Raw genomic sequence first — 16492 nt, 5'->3', positions numbered from 1 at the left:
AACATCACAGTAAAAATGTTTTTCAGATAAGAATCATCAAAGGGTGCTAATCTAGGTGAGGCAGGTTTGATGAGAAACAGAATATCAACATGGTCTCAAAAATTTCTCCTCACAAATTAACCACTAATTGCAAAGGAAAAACAATAATTACACAGTGACTGGCCACATCTGTCCTAAGTGATCAGAGTGAACATTACAAATAAGGCACAAATGATGTTCTGTGAATCTGGATGTGACATTACTCATAGCAATTCAACCCACACTGCATAAAGTGAATTTAAACATAAAGAAACATTGGGAAAGGCTAAAGTAGTGGTTGGCAAACCGTGGCTCACGAGCCACATGCGGCTCTTTGGCCCCTTGAGTGTGGCTCTTCCACAAAAAACCACGTGCGGGCGCGCACGTACAGTGCAATTGAAACTTCGCGGCCCATGCACAGAAATCGATTTTCGGCTCTCAAAAGAAATTTCAATCGTTGTACTGTTGATATTTGGCTCTGTTGACTAATGAGTTTGTCGACCACTGGGCTAAAGTAAAGGATGTTCTATCCTTTAACTCTCCTATATTCTTCAAATACATTAATACTAGAAAAGACAAAGAGAGGCTAAAGAGTCATGATAAAGTTACATATGATCCTGAACTAGAAACTGTAATAAACAAACAATTGAACAACAAATGAAACTGGAAGAGGGACTGTAGAGGAGGGTACTGTTATCAATGCTAAGTTCCTGAATTTGATAACTGTACTTAGTATGCTTGTTTTTTTTATCAAGTACAGATATAGTATTGAAGGATAAAGTTTATGATGTCTGCAGTATACTCTTAAATGGGTCAAGGAAAACATATATAACAAGAGATAGAGAGAAAATGATAAATCAAATATGAGAAACATTTTAAAAAGTCAAAGTGCAAAACAATGTATATATTTCTTCTATTTAAAATCCTTAAAACAGAAACACATATGTATATGTAGATATATATTTCTAGGATACTAAAATTATCAGTACTCCCCAGCTAAGGAAACTTGGAGCTAAAAATATTAGGTGGTTGGTATGAGGCTATAAAGAGTTAAGTCTCTCTTTTCTCAACCTTCAGTTCTACTCCACAGGGATGTGTGTGTGGGGGAACAGTATTAATAGCTTTCAGATGTTTCCTAGGTATATACCCAAATTTCTGCATATATAGCATATAGAATTCTTATATCATTTTGATGGCTACATATTCTAATAATGTACTGAATAAGTGTTCTATTGATATTTAAGTTGTTTCTAATATATATTTGAATCTAGTCTGAGATTTAAAAGAATACCTTATTTCATCACTTTAACCTTTTGCACTCGGATGTCGAGTGTGACTCGACACAGTTAGCATCAGTAGCAGCTCGAGAAAAAAAGCAAACGCGTGCAAAGGGTTAACATTTACTTTAAAACTATGTTTGCACTTAATTCTATCATCTTATTTAATGTTATAGTTTCTGTTTATTATGCCTTCTTTTAAAAAATATTTTATGTTGTTTTGTTATGGGATTTTCCTTTCATCTAATAGTCTATTCTACATATGGCAATCATATTATTACTTCGACAATATGAAGATTTGTAATTCTTGTATTCTGACCTGAGGTTTAATACTAACAAAGGAGGCCACTCAAGGCATAAATATGAAATGTGAGTTGTGGAAGTCCAGATCCTGGTTAATACCTGAGAAATGTACTTTTCCCAAAGTTGGCTGACCCAACTTTTGTTTGTTAATCCTCACCTGAGGATATATATTTTTTCCATTGATTTTTAGAGAGTGGGAGGAGGAGAGACGAAAACATCGATATGAGAAAGACATATCGATTGATTGCCTCCCACACAAGCCCCAACCAAGCCAGGACTGGGACCAAGCCAGAATCAAGCCTGCAACTGAGATAGTGCCCTTGATGGGAATCGAACCCTTGATCCTTCAATCTGCAGGGCTGGTGCTCTATCCACTGAGCCTAACCAGCTAGGGTGGCCAACCCAAATTTTAATGTATCTGGGCCACTCTCTAACTGGGTTCCTTTTGTTGATTTTAACTAAAAGTCCCAAATTGATTAAAGCATGAGAAGATACTTCCTGCCTTCACAACTATCGCTATTTATTATATTTTACATTATCCTTGTGATTTTTCTAGATATTAATAACAGCATATCCCTGAAACACTATTTAATCTTTTGCACTCGGATGTCGAGTGTGACTCGACACGGTTACATTAGAATAAAGGAATCGAGAAAAAAGCAAGCGAGTGCAAAGGGTTAAAAAACTTAAACAATTAAAACTTTATTTTCCATAATAATTTCAAAATAAAAATGCATTATCTATACTATGTATATCATCTTATCTAATAAAAGAGAAAATGCAAATTGACCTTACCACCTCTACACCATACAAGCCAATCGGGAGCAAGTATGCAAATTAACCCAACAAATATGATGGCGGCCACAGAGCTGGAGCAAGCAGGAGGCTTAGATTGCCCCCAGCGATGGAGGAAGCCAAGCTTCTTCCCCGCCCTGGCCAGCCCTGGCCTCCGCTCAAGGCTACAAAGTTTCAATTATAAAAGATAAATAAATCCCAGATACCAGGGCCTCTGCTTGAGTCGCCGGGGGGCGTGGCCAGCCTGCAAACCACCATAGGCCCCTCGCCCAGGCCGCCCCACGCCCCAAGGGAACCCCCACCCTGATCTGGGACTCTGTTCAGGGAAAACCAGCCGGCCCCCACCCATGCACCAGGCCGCTATCCTATCTAATAAAAGAGTAATATGCAAATTGACCATCACTCCAACACACAAGATGGCTGCCCCCATGTGGTCATAGATGGGTGCCCCCATGTGGACACAAGATGGCGCCACAAGATGGCCATCAGGGAAGGGCAGTTGGGAGGGACCAGGCCTGCAAGGGAGGGCAGTTGTGGGCAATCAGGCCAGCAGGGGAGGGCAGTTGGGAGGGACCAGGCCTGCAAGGGAGGGCAGTTGGGGGCAATCAAGCCTGCAGGGGAGGGCAGTTAGGGGTGACCAGGCCGGCAGAGGAGGGAAGTTGGGGGTGACTGGGCCTGCAGGGAAGGGCAGTTGGGGTGGGAACCAGGCCTGCAGGAGAGAGCAGTTAGTGGGGATCAGGTCTGTAGTGGACGGCAGTTAGGGGTGACCAGGCCTAAAGGGAGGGGCAGTTAGGGGCAATCAGGCTGGCAGGCAGGCGAGAGTTGAGAGCCAGCAGTCCTGGATTGTGAGAGGGATGTCCGACTGCCCGTTTAGGCCAGATCCCAGTAGGATTGGGCCTAAATGGGCAGTCAGACACCCCTGGAAGGGTCCCAGATTGGAGAGGGTGCAGGCCGGGCTGAAGGACACACCCCCGTGCATGAATTTCATGCACTGGGCCTCTAGTCCTATCTAATAAAAGCCTAATATGCAAATTGACCATCACTCCAACACACAAGATGGCTGCCCCCATGTGTACACAAGATGGCTGCCACAAGATGGCCAGCAGGGGAGGGGAGTTGTGGGCGACCAGGCCAGCAGGGGATGGCAGTTGGGAGGGACCAGGCCTGCAAGTGAGGACAATTGGGGGCAACCAGGTCACCAGGGGAGGATAGTTAGGGGTTACCAGGCCTGCAGGGGAGGGCAGTTGGGGGGATCAGGCTAGAAGGGGAGGGCAGTTGGGGGTGACCAGGCTGGAAGGGGAGGGCAGTTAGGGGCAACCAGGCTGGCAAGGGAGGGCAGTTGGGAGGTACCAGGCTGGCAGGATAGGGCAGTTGGGAGGGACCAGGCCTGCAAGAGAGGGCAGTTGGAGGCAATCAGGCCTATAGGGGAGGGCAGTTAGGGGTGACCAGGCTGACAAGGGAGGGCAGTTAGGGGTGACTGGGCCAGCAGGGAGGGAAGTGTGGGTGACCAGGCCTGCAAGAGAGGACAGTTAGGGGTGACCAGGCCGGCAGGGGAGGGCAGTTAGGGGTGTCCAGGCCGGCAGGGAAGGGCAGTTAGGAGTGACCAGACCTGCAAGGGAGGACAGTTAGGGGTGACCAGGCCTGCAGGGGAGGACAGTTAGCGATGACCAGGATGGCAGGGGAGGGCAGTTAGGGGCAATCGGGCCAGCAGGGGAGCAGTTAGGCGTCAATCAGGCTGGCAGAGGAGTGGTTAGGGGGTGATCAGGCTGGCAGGTAGAAGTGGTTAGGGGCAATCAAGCAGGCGAGCGGTTGGGAGCCAGCAGTCCTGCATTGTGAGAGGAATGTCAACTGCCCCTAAATGGGCAGTTGGTCATTCTTTGAGGGGTCCCAGATTGGAGAGGGTGCAGGCTGGGCTGAGGGACACACATCCCCATGCATGAATTTTGTGCACCAGGCCCCTAGTGTTATATATTCTACATATTTTATAGTGATAAGTATACTATCACTATTACTATCCTATCACTATCACAAGCAGAATATTTTTTTTGGTCTCCCCTAGCAGGCTGCAGATTTCCAAAGCAGAAGTCGTAAACCTCTGAAAGTAGCATTAAAAAAATGTTTCTTTGAAGACAAATATATTGAGAATCAAAATGTTTGCTTTGTTGTATTTATTTATTTATTTATTTATTTTTTGAGGGGGGGAGGTTAAAGAAGTTTCATTTTTGCTTCAAAAACTTTCCTAAAGAGTAGTGATTCATTTCTATTATACATCATCATAACAAACACTGTTCTTCTGGCTTTCATAATAGTGTAAATTCAAGATCATGTGTGTAACATGTATTTTCTGAAATCCAGTGTATTCATTTGGATATATATGGAGTATCCCTTGTGTTCTTATTCTCATATGAAAGCACTATGGCTTCAAGAACGAATTTTTAAAAATCATAAATAGAACTTGTGTTTGATTTAGATTTTGGCTAATTTCTAAAGAACCATTCAGCAATTGTGGTCTCAGATAATTAAATACCCCATGAAGCTGCAATTCATTAAGGGACTGCTGATTCTAAGAACTAGGCAACCAACAAGGGAATGAGGGGAAAATTACAAATCCTAATGCCAAGTGTTGAGGAAATATCAATAATCCCCTTTTCACTTTTGCAATGTATGTATAAGTATAAAGTAGAGGGAGAGGATAATCCTATCTAATAAAAGAGTAATATGCAAATTAACCATCACACTGCTACACCCATAAGCCACGCTCACCAGCGAATTAGGAGAAAATATGCAAATAAACCCAACCAAGATGGCTACAGCCACAGAGAGCAGGAGGGAGGTTTGGGTTTCCCTGGCAATGGAGGAAGCCAAGCTTTCCGCCTGCCCTTGCCGGCCTAGGCCTCCACTCAAGGCTACAAAGTGTCAATGATAGAAGATACATAAATCCAAACAGAAATGGTGGCAGCCACGGAGCTGGAAAGAGCAGGAGGCTAGGGTTGCCCCTGGCACTGGAGGAAGCCAAGCTTTCCGCACACCCTGTCCACCCAGGCCTCCGCTTAAGGCTACAAAGTTTCAATTATAGAAGATACATGAATCCCAACAGAAATGGCTGCTGGCACGGAGCAAGCAGAAGGCTTGGCTCTGCTCCAGGCTACAAAGTTTCAATTGTAGAAGATAAATAAACCCCAGATACTAGGGCCTCTGCTTGGGTCGCCAGGGGGCATGGCCGGCCTGCAAACCACCACAGGCCCCTCGCCCAGGCCGCCCCACGCCCCAAGGGAACCCCCACCCTGCTCTGGGACATCCTTCAGGGCAAACCAGCTGGTCCCCACCCGTGCACCAGGCCTCTATCCTATCTAATAAAAGAGTAATATGCAAATTGACCATCACTCCAACACACAAGATGGCTGCCCCATGTGGTCAAAGATGGCTGCTCCATGTGGACACAAGATGGCCACCACAAGATGGCCAGCAGGGAAGGGCAGTTGGGAGGGACCAGGCCTGCAAGGGAGGGCAGTTGTGGGCGATCAGGCTAGCAGGGGAGGGCAGTTGGGGTCGATCAAGCCTGCAGGGGAGGGCAGTTAGGGGTAACAAAGCCGGCAGAGGAGGGAAGTTGGGGGCGACTGGGCCTGCAGGGAAGGGCTGTTGGGAGGGACCCAGGCCTGCAGGGGAGGGCAGTTAGGGGTAACCAGGTCTGTAGTGGAGGGCAGTTAGGGGCAATCAGGCTGGCAGGGGAGCAGTTAGGCATCAATCAGGCTGGCAGGGGAGTGGTTAGGGGGTGATCAGGCTGGCAGGCAGAAGCAGTTAGGGGCAACCAGGAAGGCAGGCAGGCGAGCAGTTGGGAGCCAGCAATCCGGGATTGTGAGAGGGATGTCCGACTGCCCATTTAGGATCGGGCCTAAACGGGCAGTCGGACATCCCTTGAGGGGTCCCAGATTGGAGAGGGTGCAGGCTGGGCTGAGGGACACCCACCCCCCCGTGCACAAATTTCGTGCACCGGGCCTCTAGTAAGAATTATATGAATATTGTTAAATGAAAAGTGCTACAGAACTGAGACAATATTTTGTTGTTGTTAAATTTGCCTCTTATTCTAGTTCAGTAAGATGCTTGTAAGGCAGATTAGTTCCATTGTTGCTATTCAGAACTTCTAGAGAGCAAAAGAATGAATCAACTTCCCTGGTTTAAATGTAATAGTCTTAAAACATGTTATTTTGTAACTTAAATATCTATAATATGCCTTGAAAATTTAAAGCAGAAAGCAAAAGCATACAGAAAGACAGAATCCTCATCAATACATTCTAGACAGACGTTTGCTTGTAGTTTTTGGTATCCAACACCTTTTTTCCCACACATTGCACAGATGCCCTTTTGTACACACAGCCCTGGCAGTAATTAGAACCCAGTTAGTGCACAGAACTTTGGTAAATTCTGCAAGTGGAGAAATTATTCTTTCCATATGGATCCAATCTTGCTTTTTTTTGAGGTCAAAGCTTTATTTTCATTCAGTTTTCGTCCACCACTTCTTGTGGTATTCTTTGCACCATCTTTCCATGTATCTGGAGTGATAACAGTACCAAGTTTCTTTTCAATTTTTCGCACACCATCCTTCTGAGATGGTTCCCTTAGTTACAGTAGCAGGAGCAGCTTGAAAACAATCCTGAACTCATTTATTAGTTAGTAGTTTATTCATGGATTCCTTATGATTGTCTATATACAGAGTCAGGCAAAAGTAGATTTACAGTTTTTCATATCGAAAATAATACAATAGCTAATAAATAAAAATATAAGAATAAACACTGTTTCAGGTACTCACAACTATAAACCTACTTTGCCCCGCCCTGTACAAGATAATGTTATCTGTAAATAGTTTTACTGGTAGTTTCTTAAATATAACTTAGCATATGATCCAGAAATTCTACTCCTAGGAATCTACTCAAGAGAAATGAAAATAAATGAAAAAAAATTTGTACACAAACCTTCATAGTACCATGATCCAAAATAGTAAAAAACTAGGAATAATCCATTGGCCATCAACTGCTAATTGGGTAAACAAAATGAGATATATCCATAAAAGAAATACCGAATTCAGCAATTAAAAAGATACTAAATACTATACATGCCATACTGTGGATGATTAAAGAAAAGTCTTAATATTGTTCTAAATGAAAGAAGCCAGCCGCAAAGACTACATATCATAGGATTCCATTTTATATAGAATGACTTCAAAAGGCAATTTTATAGAGATAGAAAAAAATCATTAGTTACAGTGGCTGGGGGTAGGAGCAGGTGTTGACTGCAGACAGATATGAGGGAATTTGGGGAGATAGCAATGTTCTGTATCTATATTTTGATGATGATTGCTCAGCTCTACAAATCAACTAAAAATTATTAAATTGTACATTTACAATGGGTGAATATTATGGTATGTAAAATCATACTTTTTTTCTACTGTAGAATAGCAATAGATACGGACCGAGGACATTTCTGTTATTCAAAATACCTGAGCTTAAAAAAATAGATCAACCTATCTGAAATCTTCACAAAATTAAAATGTCCAGAAATTACCTGAAGATTTTACAAATGCCAAGTAGTCATCAAGGGACCCAAGGCATAAGTGAATTATACAGATCTCTAGGCCAAATGTAGTAAAAGTCTTTGTTTCTTTAAAAAAAAAAATTAATTATATTAGCTATTATGGTTTCTTTCCCTTCTGACACCCGAGTTCACTCCTCAAAATAAAAGATTTGATGGTATCATTCCCTAAAACTACCTACAGAATAAAGTCTAAACCCCTCTGCGCAGTATTGAAGATCCTCCACAAACTGGTACTATCTAGCTTTCCAGTCTTATTTCCAGGAGATGCTATGCCCTACGTTTGCCTGGTTACTGAACAAAAATGGACCTTTTGGCTTCTGTACCAATGTTCACACTGCTAGTATGTTTAGAGCAATAAAGACCAAGTAAATCTTACCCAAGTCAAAGGCAACTTAGAAGTCCATTTGAGAAAAGGTATAACACTTTCAAAGTCTTAACATCAAAAACACTGTTAGCTTTGACCTGCTGCTCAAACACTTGGCAAGAGCTTCACACTGGTGCTTTCACTGAAACCTCATGACCTCAACAGGCTCTCAGTGGGACTAACTGAAGTCATTCATGTGAGATCCTGAAGAGGGATTGCTTCTCCTTTATGTTACTTGAGCAAATTATCAGAGGTATTCTTCATTTTTCTAAGAAATCACTTTCAAAATTCAGCTACACTGTGGTTGATGGCTCCAGTTTTAATGATACATTAGACTACTGACTGATAAAGTGTCACTTTTAGTATTTTATAATGATGAGTTTAACCTTTTCTAAGTAGAGATTATTAATTTCTGTGCTGGGCATGCTGCCCTTGGTTAAGTGGATCCAATTATCTTAATTTAACACCCACTCAGTAGGCACATTTAATCTTTCTTTTGAAATACTAATTGTATTCCCTTTTCATAATCTTTATTTGAAAATAGATCAGTTTTAAAATTTCTTTCAAAATCTTCTGAATTCTTTCAAAGGGTAAGAAAGTATGTTGGGGAAATGTCTCTCCTTCCATGCTTTATGTGAAGGAATTTACTAAACTTCCCAGGAACTCTCACAGCAGCTCTCAACATAAAAGCCATGTGAACAAAAGTAAATTCCAAAAAGTACTTCTTTTGGGAGATGTTAACAGATATACCAGAGAGAGAGAAAGACACAGAGAGAGAGACTGACTGCTGGCTCCTGCACGAGCTGGCCACCGACTCTAGCTTTTCTGTGGATCAGCCTGGCGGCACACTGGACCTGACCCTGATCCACGCACACCTCCAGAAGTTTTAAACCCCCCTACAGCTCACCTCAAGAGTTAACAGGATGTGGGCCCAATGTTCAAGCAGTTCAACAAGCTGTCGGAGGACAAGGCAGATGTGCAGTCAATCATCAGCCTGCAGTGCTTCTTTGAGACGCAAATGAGGCCTTTAGTGATAACAAGTTCTCTGCTGTGCTGGTGAAGCCTCCACCACTGAGCCTGCCTGGTGCTGGCCTGAGCTCCCAGGAGCTGTCCAGTGACCCTGGTGATGGCCCCTGAAGCTGGGCCCCAGAGCCAGCTCAGCCTGGGTGTGTCCTATTACCCCCCTGCTCTTCCCCTCTGGTGGTCTGCCTCCCACTCCTTGGTATCCCCATTTCCCAGCCCCTCACAATATGGTTTTTACCTCTGTGGACTTAATAAAAACTTCACAAGTTCAAAAAAAAAGAAAGAAAAAGAAAAGAAAAAGAGAGAGAAAATAATCTTATTTGGCAGATTGTGGAGATTTGCCATGCTTATTAGCATGTTAAAGGCTCCCGACAATTCTACTGGAGAAAAACCTGTTGAGTTTGTTAACCTAGCATTTCTAATTCTTAATTAATCATGCAATCTCTTTATCCCCAAACTGTAATCCAGTTTGGGCAATACTGCACTAAATGATACCTGAGATAGTGTCTAGCAGAGAGCTCCTTTAAAGAACCTCTGCCTGAAAACCTCCAGTCACTGCTCAACTACTTCTGTAAGCAGTCTATTTCATATTTTATTTTAAAATCCAAATGTAATAAGCTTGTTAAAAAAGCAAATTATACAATACAGAAGTACATAAAGTAAAAGGACTAAAAAGTTCCACTTTTCATCATTTCCAAAACACCATTGTTTAAGTTCGGTGTACATTCTTCCAAATATTTTCCTTTTCAATGATGCACTAATATATACACACTAGAGGCCCGATGCATGAAAATTCGTGCAAGAGTAGGCCTTCCTTTCCCCAGCTGCTGGCACCAGCTTTCCTCCAGCACCCGGGACTCAGGCTTTCCTCCCTCTGGCTGGCCACAGGCACCCGGGACCCCGGGTGGCTTCATGCGGGCCTGGCTTTGTCAGGAAGGACGTCCGGAATGATGTCCGGAATGATGTCCAGTCTAATTAGCATTTACCCTTTTTATTAGTATAAGGATGGAGTGATACCAAACATGTTGCTTTGAAAACTGTTGAATGATGTATTAATGTCTTTAAGAGTTTCCTTATCAATGTGTACAAACGAACCTCATTATTCCCAATAGCTGCATACTACTCCATTATGCAGCTATATCACAATTTATTTAATCATTCCCTTATTATTATTTACATTTAGACTGTTTCCATTATTTTGGCTACTACAGGCATTGTTTCTGGAAACCTCCCTATACAAGTGCCTTTGTGCATGCACATGTGTAGATATTTCTGTAAAATGTAGTCCTAGAAGTGAAAATGCTGAGCCAAAGGGTTGTGTATCTGAAAGCTTGAGAGATGAGGCAAAATAATCTGAAAGGCTACTTTGGCTTCAATTTTAAGACACAGGGGCAAATGCATTCTGAATCTAACACTTTATAAATACTAGCAAACAATAGCAGGACAAGAAATAGAAATTTAGATGAAAGTAAGAGATATCTGTAATCCTAACCCAAAATATATGAAAAATGTGGATAGAAGAAAAGCAAATGGAGCAGAGTCAATCTAAGTGTCTCAAAAGGGACAGCATGATGAGACTCAAACCAACTGACCATGAGAAACTAACAGCACTCAGGAGCCAGGGATGATATGGTTAAGGTGGTGTTCTCCAGACCTCTCCATTGTAAAGTTATGGTAGTGGAATCAGGAGCTACTAACCTCCACCTCACCCCTGGACATGGGAGGTTTACACTATGGAGAAACTAAGTCAGGCAGGTTCTGGGCTCAGAGATGACCAACAGGGGGGATTAAAATCACATACTAAAATATAAAACTCCTGCTCTGGCCAGGTGGCTCAGTTGGTTGAAAATCTCTCTCTCTCCCCCTCCCTCCCTTCTCTCTCTCTCTCTCCAACTTATCCTCAGGAGAGGATTAAAATATATTCTCCCCCCAAATGTATATATACTATAACAGCTGATAGCTCAATTTTGAAAATAAAGTATATTTTAAGTAAACACTACTTTTATAATTATTGAAAGTATATGTGTACATATTTTGGGACACCCTTATATGAAACTCCTTATCTCCCTCCTCACCGAGTTCCAAAAGACTGGCAACCAGGCTTTCTATTTCTAACACTAGGTAGAAAATTGAAGCACCCCGGTCTAGATAAACTAAACAGGAGAGAGGACTTGTAAATATTGCTATCTAGTTAGGTCCTAGCAATAATAATAAAAAAGACTACCTACCTAAATTTTTCTATAATAAAAACTAAGTAGTTAAAAAGCTTCACCTGCAAAATTTAAGAAAGATAGCTGCACAACTTCAAGGTTATCTCCTAAAATACTAATTACAAAAAGAAAAATCCTAACTTTATAATGAAGAAATCTGGAAGATACCTCCATAATCATGTGATCAAGTTGACATCCTATATAATAAAAGGCTAATAAGCAAATCAACTGAACGGCAGAATGACCGGTCGCTGTGACGTGCACTGACCACCAGGGGGCAGTGCTCAACGTAGGAGCTGCCCCCTGGTGGTCAGTGCGCTCCCACAGGGGAAGCACCGCTCAGCTAGAAGCTGGGCTCAAGGCTGGCAAGCAAAGCAGCAGTGGCGGGAGCCTCTCACACCTCCACGACAGTGGGACATCCCCTGAGGGCTCCTGGACTGTTAAGAGTGTGTGAGTGTGTGTGTGTGTGTGTGTGTGTGTGTGTGTGTACACATATACTAGAGGCCCAGTGCACGAAATTCATGCACGGGATTGGGGGGTCCCTCAGCCCGGCCTACACCCTCAGGGGATGTCCAACTGTGGGGATTGGGCCTAAACTAGCAGTCAGGCATCCCTCTTGCAATCCAGGACGCTGCATGCACCAGTGACCATACTTTTCATACAGGTGAAAGGCATCTTGCAGTTGTATGGGCAGCTACATTTTTTTGCCCTGATTATAAAAAGTAGTACATAACATGATCCTTCTGAGGCAGTAGTACCATTTCCCCCATCTTAGGGGTGGAAAAATGAAACAGAGAGAAGTTAGTTAATTGGCTCTGTCACACAGTTATAAGTGTCAGAATCAGGATGACCACGAAATGTGCAAGCCAGAGTCCATGCATGTCATTGTTGCATCACCCTGTTTTTTCAGTGTTTGAGTAGCCTTGCCAGGTTTTAATTTTTAAATCTAAGAGACTGTTCCCAATATATAGGGTAGAGTCCCTAGGCCTGGCCGGTGACCAGAGCTGATCTGTGGGTGGACCGGTAGGTGGAGCAATTGAGGGGAGCCCCCGATGGCACCCACCTTGGCTGGCAGCCTGGTGCCACCTGCTAACCAGTCCTGCCCCCCCCCCCCCGCAACCGCTGGTCGCCTCCCTCTCAGGGGGCAGACACTCAATGCAGAAACTCCTGCCCCCTGGTGGTCAGTGTGTGTCATAGCAACCAGTCGTTCTGCCTTTCGGTCAATTTGCATATTAGGGTTTTATTATATAGGATATAGTATGTGTGTGTGTATCCTATATAATAAAGAGGTAATATGCAAATTGACTGTCATGCCCTTGCACAAGATGGCCGCCCGCATATGGTCACAGATGCCCACCATAAGATGGTTGGCAGGGGAGGGCAGTTAGGGGTGACCAGGTCAGCAGGGGAGGGCTGTTAGGGGGGACCAGGCCTGCAGGGGAGGGCAGTTGGGGGCGATCGGGCCAGCAGGGGAGCAGTTAGGCGTCGATAAGGCTAGCAGGAGAGTGGTTAGGGTGTGATCAGACTGGCAGGCAGAAGCGGTGAGGGGCAATCAGGCAGGCAGGCAGGCAAGCGGTTGGGAGCCAGCAGTCCCAGATTGTGAGAGGAATGTCCAACTGCCTAAATCGGCAGTTGGAAATTACCCGAGGGGTCCCTGATTGGAGAGGGTGCAGGCTGGGCTGAGGGCCACTCCCACTCCAGTGCACGAATTTCATGCACCAGGCCTCTAGTTACCAAATAATATTACATTAATATCACCCCTGATATAGATGTGTTGAAAATGGCGTAGGAGCTCGGCCAGTGTGGCTCAGTGGTTGAATGTGTCAACCTATGAACCAGAGGTCACGGTTCTATTCTGGGTCAGACCAAATGCCCGGGTTGCAGCTCGATCCCTGGGAAGAGGTGTGCAGGAAGCAGCCAATCAACGATTCTCTCTCATAATTGATATTTCTATCTCTCTCTTTCCCTTCCTCTTTGAAATCAATAAAAATATTTTTTTTTACAATAAATGATTGAATGAATGCAATGTGGAAACAAAAACCAGATCCTAGGCAAACAAAAGGACATAAGCAGAAAAACTGGTGAAATCAGAATAAAGTTAGGAGTTTATAGTTAGATAGGAGTTTATAGTTACCTGACATCTGTATCACAGTTATATAAGATGTTAACATTACAATGAAGTTGGGTGAAGAGTCTTCTACAGGAATTCTATGCACTATTTTTGTAACATTCCAGTAATTCTAAAATTATTTCAAATTAAATTTTTTTCGAAGGCCCATCCTATAAACAGAGTTTTCAATACTTTTTTAATAGCATATTCTTAATTGCCAGACTACTTTCAAGTATTTGAGGGTAGTTCTCGTCTTCTGATAAAAATTTTTCCACTTCTTTCTTCTGTTTCCTTTATAATATAGTTTCAAAACCTTTCTATAAACTCTTAAAACGAAGTGGCTAAAACATACATAATGATGCTCTTAAAAAAAAAAATCCTCACCCGAGGATATGTTTCCATTGACGTCAGAGAGAGATAAAAAACATCTATATGAGAGAGAAACATTTATCGGTGGCTTCCCACATGTGCCCGAATCAGGGATTGAACCAGCAACCTGGGTATGTGCCCTGACTGTGTCACATACCCAGGTTGTATGGAACCGAAACTGTGACCCTTTAATGCACAGGATGACGCTCCAACTGAGCCACACTGGCCAGGCTCATAAGATGCTATTAATATTAGTCATTATAATCAAAGATTAAAATATTATCTAATAGAAGAGTAAAATGCAAATTGACCTTCACTTCACGATAAAGATGGCTGCGCCCATAGCCAATAAGGAGGGAATATGCAAATTGATGCGACAAAGGTGGTGGCAGCCAGAGTGGAGTGGGGGTTGGGGGGGGGCTTGGCTTCCTCCATAACCCCAGCAACGGAGGAAGCCAAGTTGGCTGGAGTGGAGTGGCCAAGTGGGCCGGAGCAGAGCGGGCGGGGGCTTCCTCCATCACCCCAGCGATGGAGGAAGCCAAGCCGGCCAGAGCAGAGCGGGCCAAGCCGGCTGGAGTGGAGCGGGAGCGGGAGCAGGAGGGGGGCTTGGCTTCCTTGGTCGCAGGGACAGCCACTGTGGCGGGCCAGAATGACGTCCTCCTGGTCACACCACAGGGGTTTGTGGATCTGCGTAGCTACAGGCCTCTGGTGCATACATCCTCTCCTCCCACCCTGGTGTGCGAACGTCCCCCAGCGCACTGTCACCCACACGCGCCTGCAACAGTCCCGGACCATGGTGTGCGCAAGTTCCCACCCCCCTCGCCCCTCCATTGCACTTCCATCAACCCCAGCATGCCTACGTCCCCCACAGGATGCACACACGAGATCACCTCCGTGGGGCTAATGCAGGTGCTGAGGCGGGAGCAGGTGCGGACAGACACACCTGGTGGGCATGGGCGGCCCTCACTGAGGTGCCTTCGGTCAGCGTTCAAGATCGGGAACCCAGAGGAGGCGAGGAGTTCCGTCCTCTCAGTGAAATGGTGGGATAGTTGGGCCACTGCAGAGGAGGAATGTGCACTTTGGGTGCCGGCACCCACGAGCAAAGGCTGCCCAGACTGAGCCTCCCTCGCTTGGGGCCTAGCACACTCCTGCCGGGCAGCGGGTGACAGGACGTGCTTTTCTGAGTTAATGAGAGAAAACATTGATTCTCCCGCTGCCCACGAAGGTGGAAAGTGCAGTGGGGAGACATGTGGGAGGGAGCGAGGTTCCCTGTCTGGGGGTTCCAAATCCGCCGTTGGTTCCTTTCACCGCTGACTAGAGATATACAGGGTGTCCCCCCAAAATGTATACACACTTTGAATACCTACTAATTCCAATGGGTTTAAGCATGAAAAGAAAGAAACAACAATGGAGCTGTCATCTGTTAAAAGTGCGGGCACAAACTGGTAGTCGGACATTCCCGAAGGGGTTCCAGATTGGAGAGGGTGAAGGCTGGACTGAGGGCCCCCTTCCCACACCTCCCCATGCATGAATTCTGTGCACTGGGCTTCTAGTAGAGACATATTGAGCTAGAAATAATCCATACGTTATCCAATTTCTTACATGTGGTATTAATAAGAATTTATTTCACTATTCTATACTGTTGAAAATTAATTATATCCAGTTTGTAAAGAGCTATCTGATAAGAATGTTCTACTTGTGTAGAGCTGCAATAACAGTGATAATGCTAATTATATTATCACTAGAGGCCCGGTGCACGAAATTCGTGCACGGGGGGGGGGGGGGGTTATCCCTCAGCCCAGTCTGCACCCTCTCCAATCTGGGACCCCTCAAGGGATGTCCGATTGCCCGTTTAGGCCCGATCCTAAACAGTCAGTCGGACATCCCTCTCACAATCCAGGACTGCTGCCTCCCAACTGCTCGCCTGCCTACCTTCCTGATTGCCCCTAACCACTTCTGCCTGCCAGCCTGATCACCCCCTAACCACTCCCCTGCCAGCCTGATTGATGTCTAACTACTCCCCTGCAACCCTGTTTGCTCCCAACTTCCCTCATCTGCCAGCCTGGTAACACCTTAACTGCCCTCTCCTGCAGGCTTGATCGCCCCTAACTGCCCTCCATTGCAGACCTGGTCCCTCCCAACTGCCCTCCCCTGCTGGCCTGATTGCCCACAACTGCCCTCCCCTGCAGGCCTGGTCCCTCCCAACTGCCCTCCTCTGCTGGCCATCTTGTGGTGGCCATCTTATGTCCACATGGGGGCAGGATCTTTGACCACATGGGGGCAGCCATCTTGTGTGTTGGAGTGATGGTCAATCTGCATATTACTCTTTTATTAGATAGGACTAGAGGCCCAGTGCACGAAATTTGTGCACTGTGGTGGGGGGATGTCCCTCAGCCCAGCTTGCACCCTCTCCAATCTGGGACCCCTCGAGGGA

At 45.0% G+C, this 16492-nt stretch overlaps 1 protein-coding gene and 1 pseudogene across 13 annotated transcripts in view; both read right to left on the bottom strand.

Moving 5' to 3' along the window:
* The window catches only part of NEO1 (neogenin 1), a 377465-nt gene that overhangs the window by 131082 nt on the left and 229891 nt on the right, over nucleotides 1–16492 (bottom strand). The window lies entirely within an intron of this gene.
* Nucleotides 6416–6991, bottom strand: LOC307097696 (cysteine-rich PDZ-binding protein-like; annotated as a pseudogene). Its single transcript has one exon. The product of its transcript is annotated as a cysteine-rich PDZ-binding protein-like (transcript).

This window comes from Cnephaeus nilssonii (genome assembly GCF_951640355.1).
Source record: "Cnephaeus nilssonii genome assembly, chromosome: 4".
NCBI classification, from domain to species: domain Eukaryota; kingdom Metazoa; phylum Chordata; class Mammalia; order Chiroptera; family Vespertilionidae; genus Cnephaeus; species Cnephaeus nilssonii.
Note: the sequence above shows the minus strand (reverse complement) of the source record. Positions and strands in the feature narration are given on the sequence as shown.